General features: G+C 36.8%; 1 protein-coding gene across 3 annotated transcripts in view; it reads left to right on the forward strand.

Annotated features, from left to right (window-relative positions):
- Positions 1-10,132: 10,132 nt before the first annotated feature.
- camkvl (CaM kinase-like vesicle-associated, like) overlaps positions 10,133-12,962 on the forward strand; it is a 55,004-nt gene continuing 52,174 nt past the window's right edge. Inside the window, exon 1 of one of the 3 annotated variants that reach the window (XM_077214482.1) lies at positions 10,133-10,441. The gene's annotated coding sequence lies outside the window, so the exon portion shown is untranslated. The remainder of the gene's footprint in view (positions 10,442-12,962) is intronic. The other 2 variants (XM_077214485.1, XM_077214481.1) reach the window with 2 other exon arrangements.

Genomic DNA, 12,962 nt, shown 5'->3' on the forward strand with positions numbered 1-12,962 from the left:
CACATTGTATATATACACCTATTATGTGTCATGTTGTCACAATAAAACCATTATGAAGCAAATATGTTTCATAATGTTTTTGATTAAAATCAACTATTTTTTATACAGTTATACATACTTGTATGTTAATGTCAGTATAGTTTTAGTATGTTCCACATTGAATCTCCAAAATAATGTAGAAACAACATAAAGACAGTATAGTTTTAATCTTTTTTTAATTGCATCTTTTTACCACTATGAATGAAAGGCTGTATCACTGATACCAGTACTGATACTGATGGGACTGTTCAGATTTTTACCTGCCTCGCTAAAATGCATTTAAAAAGTTGCATTTAGGCATGTAGACATTGTCAAGATGTCTGCTGAAGTTCAAACTGAACATCAGAATGAAAGGTAAGTGACTGTACCTGGTTGGTGCCAGACGGGCTGGTCTGAGAATTTCTGAAACTGCTGATCTACTGGGATTTTCATGCACAACCATCTCTTTGAGTTTACAGAGAATGGTTTGAAAAACAGAAAATATCCAGTGGGCAGCAGTTCTGTGGGTGAAATGCCTTGTTGATTCCAGAGGTCAGAGGAGAAGGCCAGACTGGTTTAAGCTGATAGAAAAGCAACAGTAACTCAAATGATCACTCATTACAACCCAGGTCTGCAGAAGAGCATCTCTGAACACACAACATGACAAACCTTGAAGCAGATGGACTACAGCAGCAGAAGAACACACAGGTGCCCCTCCTGTCACCTAAGAACAGGAAACTGAGGCTACAATTCACACAGGCTCAATAGAAGTGGACAGCAGAAGATTGGACAAATGTTGCCTGATCTGATGAGTCCAGATTTCTGTAAATCGTTCAGATTGAGATCAGATAAGAGTCAGGGTTTGGTGTAAACAACAAGAGAGCATGGATCCATCCTGACTTGCATCAATGGTTCAGGCTGCTAGTGCTGTGGTGTAATAGTGTAGGGATATTTCTTGGCACACTTTGGGCCCCTTAGCACCAACTGAGCATAATTTAAACACCACAGCCTTCCCGAGTATTGTTGTTGACCATATCCATCCCTTTATGACCACAGTGTATCTATCTTCTGCTCCATGTCACAAAGCTCAAATCATCTCAAACTGGTTTCCTAAACATGTCAATCAGTCACTATACTCAAATGGCCTCCACAGTCACTAAATCCCAGTCCAATAGAGCGCCTCTGGGATGTGCTGGAACTGGAGACTCGCTTCATGTATGTTCAGGTGACAAATCTGCAGCAACTGCATCATGTTATCATGTCAATATGGACCAAAATCTCTAAGGAATGTTCCCAGCTCCTTGTTGAATATGTGCCACGAAGAATTAAGTCAGTTCTGAAAGCAAAAGGGGGTCCAAATCGTTACTAGCAAGGTGTACCTAAAGTACCAAAGTGGCCGGTGAGTGCGTATACTATAGGAATTTTGGTTTAAGGGATTTGTATTTGTTTAGTTGGATGACTTACTTTAGTCTTTTTGTACCTTATGATGACCTCATGAAAACCTTACCAAAGTCACCCACACACTATTCCTTGAAAGGTACTGTTATTGACACGTTAACATTTTCATGGCTGTTGTGTTTTTATAGTTTTTTTAGATGGGGTTTTCTGTTTGTTTATTTTCAGAAGAAACTGAAACATGTGTTAATGATTATTATTTATATAGCTCTGACTTCTACTTGGAAAAACATGCACATTTATTTGGGGAGCATGTTGTTTCAATTTGAAAAGAAGAAGAAGAAGAAGAAGAAGTGAGGTCTTTTGGTCATGGTAAGAGCATGGATAATGTAGGACGCAAGAGAGTCAGGGACTGGGTCATAAAACTGAACTACTGTGAGGGAAAAAGCTGGCAACTAACCATTAAAAATGACTTTGAAAGGAAACAGACAGCATAAGCTTTGCTGAATGCAAAGAGGTCTTTTGACTTCTCAAAACATTCAAGGACATGCTCAAAGGTTGCTCTAGCACAGAACTGTGTAAAAGTATTTTATGAAATCTCGTAAAAGCTCCTTCTGCTTCAAATATGAGTCAACATTTGTGTGCCTGTTTCTAGAGTAAATGTCACCAGGCTTATTCATTCAAATTGAGGATCTGCATTTTAAAACATATTTCTCAGAGAACTGCATTGTTGTTATTTGTAAATGTTGTTTTTAGTAATTAACATTTAAGTAATTTCCAATTATATAAAATAAATGAAATGTAAAAAAAAAGGTTATTGTACATTTAGGTTATTCAGCATTTCCTTCCAGTAATTTTTTTATAGCTATATACTGTTTTCTGTAAATAACATTTAAGTAATTGCTATTTATCTTTTTAATTATTTTATTAAAATTCTACATTCATATAAAATAAAATGGTTTTGTGAATTTTAATTTTGTTTTGCATTTCCTGCAGATTCATTGTTATTTGTATCACTACACAGAAATATTAAACTGTAATAAAATAAAATAAACTTTTAAAATCTCTTGCTGACAGATGTAAAAATGTCAGATTCAGGATGAGGTTGTTGTCTATATCACTAGATGGCAGTGTTATAAAAAGGATGTTGTGCAGGGCCAATAAAAACCAGCTTTTGCAATTCAAGGCTGAAAACTAAAGCAAAAGGGAAAATAGGAAGAAAGAAGGGTACTAAAATAAAAGAGCTGGTGTTGAAATATGTGTTGGCAGCCTCATGCCCTTATTAAACGTGCAATTGCTGACTCGCATTTAATATTGTTTCATTCATTCTGCTTCAACATTTCTTCTGTATACATATAACAGTGTGAGATTTTAATTGATACATGTAGCACTTCTGTAAGATCAGTGGCTGTTCTGATGTTATAGGTCCTGTTGGCCAGCACTGAGGCTGGAGTGCTTATGTAAGGGGGATCTCAGTGGGGCTTTCCATTGCACAGTTGGAACGTTCTCCACTCTGCTCCTGTTTTGGTCCCTAGCCACAAGAGCAATCTGTGCCCCGCTCCGGGTTCCTGATGGCCCGAACTATAAACATGGCCTGTTTACCGCTTCACGTACTAGGATTACATCCACCACATATTTGATATTAGCTCTGTCGTCTACCAAATGTTTTAAAGAATCCCTTTGCTGTCATTTTGCAGTCAAAAAAATAATATTAATAAATACTCTGCTAGATATCAGTGCACTTTTCTATTTGTAAGGTAAATCAATAATTCAAAGAGTTTTTCAATTCATGCCTATTGATTAGGCTATAAATTGCATTTATTCAGAGAGGAGAAGATCGAAATGGAAGCAATGCAATATAAAAAAAATAGGCTTCAGTTATTGAGTCATGAATTATTGACAATTTTTTCTCTTTAAAATTATTCATTATTCACAGCTTTTGCTCATTATGCAAAATTTGTCTGTAACTTGAAGGTGGTGATATGTTTCCATCTTTGTTCACATATCACCTCCTTCATCTAATCCTTCATTTTCCAAAATTGGTTTTTAAGCACAGACAATGTGCCTGTACATTCATTTCATGGACAGTGCCTTGATTATAAACAGTGGTGAAATATATATATATATATATAGGGTTACAGTTTCTAGGTCTCTCATATCTGGTCAATAGAAACCAGTTTCAATCAGTCACTCTCATACTGCCTCAACATGACTCCGATCTTCTTCAACAGAGTGAAGCAGAGTCTTTATTCTCTTGATAATAAAGCTCAAGGTCAGCGAAATAGTTTGAGGGAAACAACACACAAAAGCAACAGCCATAGCCTCAGTTAACGCTAAAGAAGCGTGTGTGTGTGTGTGTGTGTGTGTGTGTGTGTGTGTGTGTGTGTGTGAGAAAGAGAGAGAGAGAGAGAGAGAGAGAGAGAGAGAGAGAGAGAGAGAGAGAGAGAGAGAGAACTAAAGGTTAGAGATTTTGCTTGCAAAAAAAATTGATGAGCCAAACTGGATACAAAGGAAAAACCTTGAGTGGGACGTGTGCAAATGAAATGTTTTCACGCAGAAACCTGTTACAGACAAATGTAGCAGAATATGAGGAAGAGACTAATGCTGCCAGTGAATAATTAACATTAATTTCTGAATAATCGATGTTTAATAGCCTATTATGTAGCCTATATATTGCACACATCACTTGAGGCCATGCTGTATTGATTATAGGCTAGTGAATATCTAAAATCAATCACGTGTTATAGGCAATTCCTAATTTGTAATAGGCTACTGCTTTGGATACAACTGCTAAATGAACAAATGCAAATCTAAAGGGTGTTTTAAGCAACCCCTGCCACTTTATAGCTATGTAGGCTACACAATAAAGTGCCTTAAGTGCTTAAATTGCTTTTGTAAAACCGTCACCACATAAAAAAATGAATGACATTAAAAATGTTACTGCTTTCATACCTGTCATATCCGCGTCTCTCGGTTTTTATATCAAGGCGTGGTCACATCAGCAAAACTTTTTATTAGGCAAAATAAGTCCATTATTCATCATCAGTTCATAGTTTTCATGTGAAATCACACCCTTGAACGTCCACTTTTGCGAGAAGTTTAGCGAGCTAGCGCAAAAACTTAAAAATACTTTAAATATGTATTTTTTCCATCTCGTACTTTTCCATCACCGTGTCCCCTTAGGGACTCTGTAGAAAATTGTGAGACAAACTAATTAGAAAACTAGCTTTGGCCGGTTTAAAATATTTTACATAATATGATTTATAATGCCATAGCCTACTCGAGGTTTATTTTTTGATGCACCTGCTGGGTGTACATTTTTTCATCCCCTTTTTATGATATCATTTTAAGTAGCCTAAAGTAGGCTATCGGCCTGTTGTTCTATGATTTTAAATATGTAACTCGGTTGGAGTTTAATTAAAGTATTGGAGTTTGAATTTATCTTCGAAGAGACAGACGGCCAGGGACTGAGAGAAAGACAATTCTGTGCTATTTTTAACACTTCAACCTTTCCAGTTCTTGTGGGGGGAAACAGAGAGCAATTGATTTCAGGTGTATCTCTTATTATGGGGCTGAATGTAGCCTACATTATCATTTGTTTGAATAGTGCATGTATGAAACAGTTAAAAAGCCTTTAAAAAACCCACCTAGTGAGTGAAAGAAACTCCACTCTGACCCAGTTCATGCGTTCTCTCTTCAGGGTACATCTCATTTTATTAGTGACCTCTAAAATCTGGGGGAAAGACTGCTCTGGGTCTAGATACATTCATTTTCTAATACAACCTGTGTCTTCTGCATATCATCATACAGATTAATAAGGAGATGAAACAGTTATTCTGGGGTGGGTGGTGGGGGTCCTTCTCAATACCTATGGTGGAAGTGGCCCTGGTAAAGTTGCACATGTAAGCCTATGTGTTTTTATCTTGAAATAGACTCGTGGTCCTCATTGCTTTTTTCTTTCTTCACGTCTCATTTGAACTATTTGAACAAAACCGATTGACTGTTTATTAATATTTGAAAAAGCTTTTATCTGCATAACATAGGTTTCCCCAGAAATCGTTTACTTCCCTACTATAGGTGAAAAACACAGGTGAGATTCTGAAGTGTGGATACAATGGACATTTTACTATTCCATGAGGGCATGGGAGAGGATTTGTAAATCACAGTAAAGTGACACAATTATTACACGTTTTTGCTGGTAGGTCAGATGACGAATGTAGTTCGCTCAGATTATATTCAAACTACACACATTCATACTATATGGAGCATACTTTTTTAGCAGTCATGAAGTAAATATTTATTAAAAACAAGTATCAAGAGAGTATGCGATTTCATTCACAGAAACAGACACAGGAGATGTAGCATAGCATGTGCATGTGTGTGTACTCCGAAAACTAGATTTCAATGGCCTCCAAGAGGAAAGAGCAGGCTAATTGGAGACCTCTGTCTGAAGACAAGACAGCTTTTAGTCACTAAAGGCCTAAAAATAGTGCCTATTTTTAGGTGCTCATAGAAATCCCAATAAAGACACAAAAAAATCCAGTTTTCAAAATAAATTTCACCTTTTCCAAAATATCAGCCATCACCGAATGTCCCATATTTCTCCTCGCCATAATGTCCAGTTGATTAATAAACTCCTCCGACTCACTTTAATCAATGTGTGCTGGGACAGAATCGTGTAAACCAGCCAATTAATGACTTAAAAGTCACGCTCACACAAATACGCCACTGTCAGTGTGTTCATGTATTGGATCAATGACATTCAGACCCAAATGCTGGACTGGACATATCACTTTATGATTTACCTCTATACTCAGTTAATGTCAGAGTAATCCCTGCCCTACATCCCCATTCAAATATAGCTTCATAATTAAGGCCATCTAGTACACGTGACCAATAACCCATTAGCCAGGGAACGATTCCTTTTAACCGTATTGTACGATCAGAAAACCTGTACCAGACTAAGCATATTGCGTAACTTATTCTGCATCTTTTTAGATTAGAGAATAGCCTATTTCATATATTCTCTGTAGAAGCTTTGCCTTTATGTAACTAAGTTAATTCAAGGACCTGCAGTTTCTATTTGTTAGATTTGTATTTGTAGACAGTTCGTTTTACCCGTTTCAATGGAGCATATTGTTGAGAATTACATCCATCTGCTCTTGATCTCTCCAGCACACACCATTTCAATCTATGTTGTCTTTAAGCACATCACAGTTGCTGCACATTTTTATTATATATTTTTGAAGGATATTATTTTTCTCTGAAGAAAGCTTTGTCGCACAAACCCAAGGCCATAGTGTGAACTCATGTGGGCGAAAGCCAAATTTCACCCTGAAAGGCTATCAGAAAAAGACAAATGCGTGTTAGTTCCAGCACAAGAAATATCCGTATGATGAATAGCATTGCAACCGCTGCCTTCATCCTTTGATCCCTAATTCAGAAATACATGAACAGATCGGTGTGTGTTTGTAAACCACTGCACAGATTTCTTATTTATGTGCATTGAACAGATTGTCGTTTAAGTCGTGATCTTCTTCGATTGCAACTGCATTTGGGCAATATAATGATTACAATTAAATGGTAATGCATGATGCAGGGACACTGTGTGGCTGGTTCAATGGGTGTGCCTGTGGTCCAATTATAGGTTGTCTTACACAGGCCTGTGCCAGTGGGGCCATTTCCTCCCTTCTTAAAACCCAATGGCTAATTATAGAGCTTTTCATTTTATGGACCATGGGTCAAAGACAAGTCTGACGTAAGGCTTTGTTATATTTTATTTTGGTGTTTTATGTCTGTGCATTCAATGGAACCACTAGAACAATAGGTAACACTTTATTTTGCTGTGTTCTTGTTACACGTTACATGTAGCTACTACTATAGTAATAATAAATTATGCATAATGGCATGCAAGTAACCCTACAACAAACCTAATCCTAACCATAACCCTATAGTAAGTTCACATAGTTAATTAATATTACTCAGTACTTAAATGTATAATTACACTGCAATAAGGACATCTTAAAATAAAGTGTAACCAAAAAAATAGTATTGAAAAGTCTTTATCCAAAAGTGGCACTATCAAAGTCACACTGCATTGGCTTTATACAAGAATCCAAGTCCTCAAATCTGATTGGCTGAGTGGCATTTCAGTGTCTGTGTACACGTTCCAGACAGTCAGACTGTATGACTGTGTCCGAACCGAATCGCTCAGTTGTTCACTCATTTGTCACACATTTATTGTATGTTCATAATAAAGAAAATAAAACTAGTTGTCATGTTTATTATGTTTATTATATTAAAAATAGCCTGCACTGTCTTATTTTATTTGTTTAATTTGTTTAAAATAACATAACAAAATAACTGTTGACAACAATGAACAAGTGTATGAACATACATTAAGTACACAATACAGTTGAAAATAATTATTGTCAATCAATCAATCTGTAGCATTTCCCTCCACAATATCTTTATGTACTTTAATCAGTAAAAAGTTACTCTTACATTTGTAAAAGTCTTTCACCGTCTCATGGTGCAATATGGAAAATAGTCTATTGCCAAGTGTATATTGATTTTACACTTGAAATCAGAGTGCATTGTCTGTATAGAGAGTATAGGAATGTAAGGAAATTATGTTGTTCACTCAGAATTCTGACACCACTACAAAATCCGATATAGTGCACTATATAGGAAATAGGGAGCAGTTTTCGGACACAGCAAATCTGTTAATAGTAACAGTCTTTATAAGTGAATCAATTGAATCATCCAGTCAACTGATTCATTCAAAAAAGCTGATTCATTTTATTTAGGAACGAAACAACTGACTGTCTTTATGAATGAGTCACTGAATCATTCATTCAACCGATTCCTAAAAAATCGCATATTTTCTTGCTTCATTCAAACACAACTGCTGGCATTTTTTGTCTCAGTTATTGAATGAAGTGAAGATGACCTCAGAGGACTTCACTATTAATGTCATTGTCATTGTAGGCCTAAAAGATAATTTTACTTAACTGAATCTCAGATTAATATTATGTACAGGTAAAATTATAAAATAGTTTGAATCACTATTCATGTACACATTTATTTGTTTATGTATATTAAGTGTATTTATGATTATTATAAGCAGCAAGATAATGTACACTCAGTCGGTCACATTATCACAAAATAAAATAAATGACATTATCCCTTACATTTACAGTTGTTATTATTATTACATATCCATATCTTAGATATCTACTGCTCTGTGTTGCTAGCCATAATGAACTCCTTGAGGCTAAAAGTGTGTTTAGCACAATGAGCTTTGATGTTGAATTTCTTTCCACATTATGTTGCATTACCATCTAAATTAGAGCGCATAAAATTTTCTGTTCTGATCTGTCATGCAGTTATCATGGAATGACATGATAGTTGTTTTCTTGAGAAAACAAGAATAATTGAGCATATTCGCATTCGAAAGTGGAAGCTACATACGCACCGGGTTAGTTCCTGCGTAATTACACAGCCATCTGTCCGTATCCCATTGGCACACTATAGACCTTGTACAGCATCGCTGCCCTGATCTCTGTGTGGTTCAATGGTTCACCCCATTAAGAAGAAACTAGCTCTTCCCAGAGAGACATGATGGCTATAGACTGGAAGAAAGGACTTCTCATTTCCCAGTCTGACTGATGAACTTGATAATGGCGTGAGACCATGCAGTTACCAAACTCCTTGGTACATGCTGAGATGCCAGAATTATTTTGTTTGTGGAAGACTATGTCTAAAGCTTTAATGACAACATAAAACCCCACAGAAGTCATTAAGAAACTCCAATATATTACATTTTTTCACTGTATGTTAGTGCACAATACTATTATGCTTTCCTGAGCGAGAGCCTATAAAATATTAAAGTAAAAACAAAACTGGACACAAGAGTGAGAGATTTTCACTACCCCATGCTTTTCATCTGATGCGCAGATAATGAAATGATGTTTGTTGCAGTTTAATCCGATGTAGTAATCCTGTCGCTTGCAATCTGCTAGTGCTTCTCAGTCCTAGTCCTGGAGGGCCCCAGCTCTGCACATTTTAAACATTACACTCCCAGTTCAGGTCTTGCAGTCTCTGCTAAAGAGCCACTGATATAAATCAGGTGATAAATAAAATCCCAAATGTGTAGTGCCCAGGTCCAGGATGGAGAACCAGTGATTTAGTCACTGCAAATCCGTTCGGATGCTATAAGCATACTGTCCCATCGATTACAGAAAAACAAACAGCCAATTCAGTCAAATCTGATATAGGGCCTATGTGTGCGTGTACAATTATGCATAAAGAGAGTATAATGTATAATGGTGTATTGGACATTGCATGTTTGTTTTTTATTGATTTATGGATTTATTTATTTTTATGAAGGCTCTGCTAGATTGCAGGGGCCCACTGATGAAGGGGCCCAAAAAGGTCAAATAGAGTATAGCCAACTCATTTGCTCCCGAAGAGAAGGTCCATAATATGTAGTCCCGGGCCCTGTGAGTTTTAGTGATGGCTCTGGCTGCGAAAGCAAAAATAGTTGGCTCTAAAATCTCATCCATTGCGGGCAAGTAAAATGGCTAATTAAACATTTTTTTAATTATGATCTACAAATTTATAAATGTTTGTGCGAGGGTTTTGAGAAAATATCAACACCGTATAAACACAATAGAACTCAATGGAAACGTGTGTGTGTGTGAGAGAGAGAGAAAGAGAGAGAGAGAGAGAGAGAGAGAGAGAGAGAGAGAGAGAGAGAGAGAGAGAGCGCAAACTGGAGGGAGGAAGGAGGGAGATATTCAGTGATCCAGATGAAAGCAGAGATTATTTATTTCTCTGGGGAAGAGAGAAAGAGAGAGGGAGGGAGGGACAGACAGCAGCATTGCTCGCATATAGTCTTGTCAGAACTGCGCCGATCTAATGCGTCTCTCATAAACGAGCCATTAACAGCCGATCAAGGGCTCGCAGTCTTCAAAGTTTGGATTTCCTCATACATCCCGTGCGTACTCTGTGCCAATCCGAGCAGGTAAAACAACTTTAGATGTTTGGGTATATTGTCTTTGATTTTTGTTTTATGTCTTTCCTTTTTAAGCGTTTCCTGTTTTATCAAATAGCACCGCAAACAAGGCGGAACATCTGTTGAAACAAACTAGGACATCATGGTATCTTTCATTTCGACCCATGTTCAAGTTTATAGATTGCTATAGAGTTTGTGAGGGAAGCAGTCGTGAAGATGCCGAATAAAAATGTAGGCTACCTGTCGGTGAACATGTGTGAGGTTGAGATGCTGTTTCTCTGCGCGCGATTGCCTCTCAAGTGTTGCATGTTTTGATTATTCCTGTAGTAATTAATTAGGGCATTGACCGCATTAACACCGAAAAGTTGTTTAACACGTGATTTTCAGGATACCCATCAAAAAAGAAAGAAAGAAGAGTGAGAGCGCAAGAAAAACAGTTGAGGTTTGCGATTGTCGACGTTGCATCGATACGTGAGATTTTCGAAACTGTTTTAAGTGCAGGTGATAGTGCCGAGTAATGTAACGATAAAACGCCGTGGGTTTGAAATAACAAAATAATTATTAATAAGGCACATACTATGACATCACGTTCCCTAATGGGTTTATCAACTTGTTTTTGTGCTTAGTGATCATTGTTCGTGGCTCTTTTGTGTTATTGTCGCATTTTTCCCCTATTGTCATGTTGTGAGATATTCATCCATTTACTGTACAAGTAGCCTAGGCTTAACTCGAGAGTGCTTGTTTAGGGCAGAGAGAAATTCAGCGTCGGTAAAGCCATGTGTACAGCTTTGCTAGGGCCAAATGAAATGACCTCACAATAATAGTAACATGTTTAACATGTTGAAAACCAAATACATTTTAAATGGGTTTGAAAAGGCTATTTGAAAGGCTCAAAAGATTTTCTATTTTCCTTCTAATAAAGTCAACCTGTTTTAGTGGTAGTGTATGTTATATTATTATAAAACATTTATGTGAAGGTTTCAATAATATATTCAAAAGTCTGGATGTGTGCGTTCTGAATGCATAATAAAATATCCACAAACACACTCTGACATTTTGATGACATTTTTAATTGTTAAAATAAAGTTACTGACTTTTCCAAAACAGGTGCAAATCCTAAGGAAATAAAAAAATATTTTTTTTTGGTTTTGTTACACTAATTCAAATGTATGATTTTCAAACCAGTGTATTTTTGGAATCCCACACTTATAGTGCTCTGTCAATAATGTTTATTATTGTTTTCAGTCATTCATAATAATAATATATCATTTTATTTATTTTTAATTTTTTACAAAACTTAATTTAATTAATAAAAAATTGGCAGACTCAGTATGGTCCCATCCCTACAGTAGAATAACATACTCCCTGTTTAAAACCTCTGGTCTTATTATTATTAGCCCATTGAATTGCCTGCCCTCTGTTGCACATCAAGTTCTTTATTGATCGGTTCTGTCAATTGCGAGACACTTCGTAGACGGAAGACATTAGACGAATTACATCTGAGATCATTATTTCTATAACATTTCAGCTAAACATCATAAATGAAATCATGAAAATGAGGGATTTAGTATGTGTTTAACATTTATATGCAGAGCCCATCTATTTGGTGGCAGTACTTCTGTTCAGTAACATCCTGCCTTGCTGTTTGAGGATGCAAAGATCACTGTCAAACCTTCTAGAGCTTTCAGCTGCAGGTCGTAGCTGCTGAAACAGAGAACGTTTTACCCCGTGCCACACTTAAATAGCCTTAGCAGCCAGAGAGGTGTTTGTGAAAGTGACAGACGCACCCACAGGTGAGCTGTGAACTCGACATAAATTTTGCACATCCTTTTAACACATAGCAGCATGATGCTGGAATTCCTAGCTAACACTCATTTACAGGATTTCACAAATGCTAAGCCTCAGAACAGATCTGTAATAAACAGTTAATGGCCATGACGGACTCCAATTCAGAATTTGCCAAAAAATGGAGGTTGAGTGGAAAAGCAAATGGGCCACAGTGAATCATCAATAAAATAAACAAACAAAACAAAAAAAAGTTGGTAGTGTGGATGCGGGATTGCATTACAAGAATGAAACAGGGGTCAGCTACGGGGTAGAGTAGTAATCTCTGCCCGGATGTTTTTTGGCCTTTTTATTTCTTTTCTCTTTTTTTGAAGTTACAGTGTAAAAAAATATCCTGTTAAATTTACCAAAAAGCTGGAGTTCAGCATAATAAATGTGGTGACAATGTTTCAGTTATTGCGGGATGGCATATTGTACACTCATCTGCCACTTTATTAGGTACACCTTGCTAGTACTGGGTTGGACACTGTTTTGCCTTCAGAACTGCCTTAATTTTTCATGGCATAGATTTCACTGCTGGAAACATTCCTTTGAGATTTTGGTCCATATTGACATTATGGGCCCTATCTTGCACCCAGTGCAATTGACTTTGTACACCGACGCATGTATCATTCCTATTTTGCACCCGATGCACAGCAGACTTCTCCCTCCACAGACGCACGTTGGTAAATTAGGGAATGAATTT

Source organism: Siphateles boraxobius, unplaced genomic scaffold (genome assembly GCF_051911475.1).
Source record: "Siphateles boraxobius isolate OS27281-9 unplaced genomic scaffold, OSU_SipBor_1 68, whole genome shotgun sequence".
Lineage (NCBI taxonomy): Eukaryota > Metazoa > Chordata > Actinopteri > Cypriniformes > Leuciscidae > Siphateles > Siphateles boraxobius.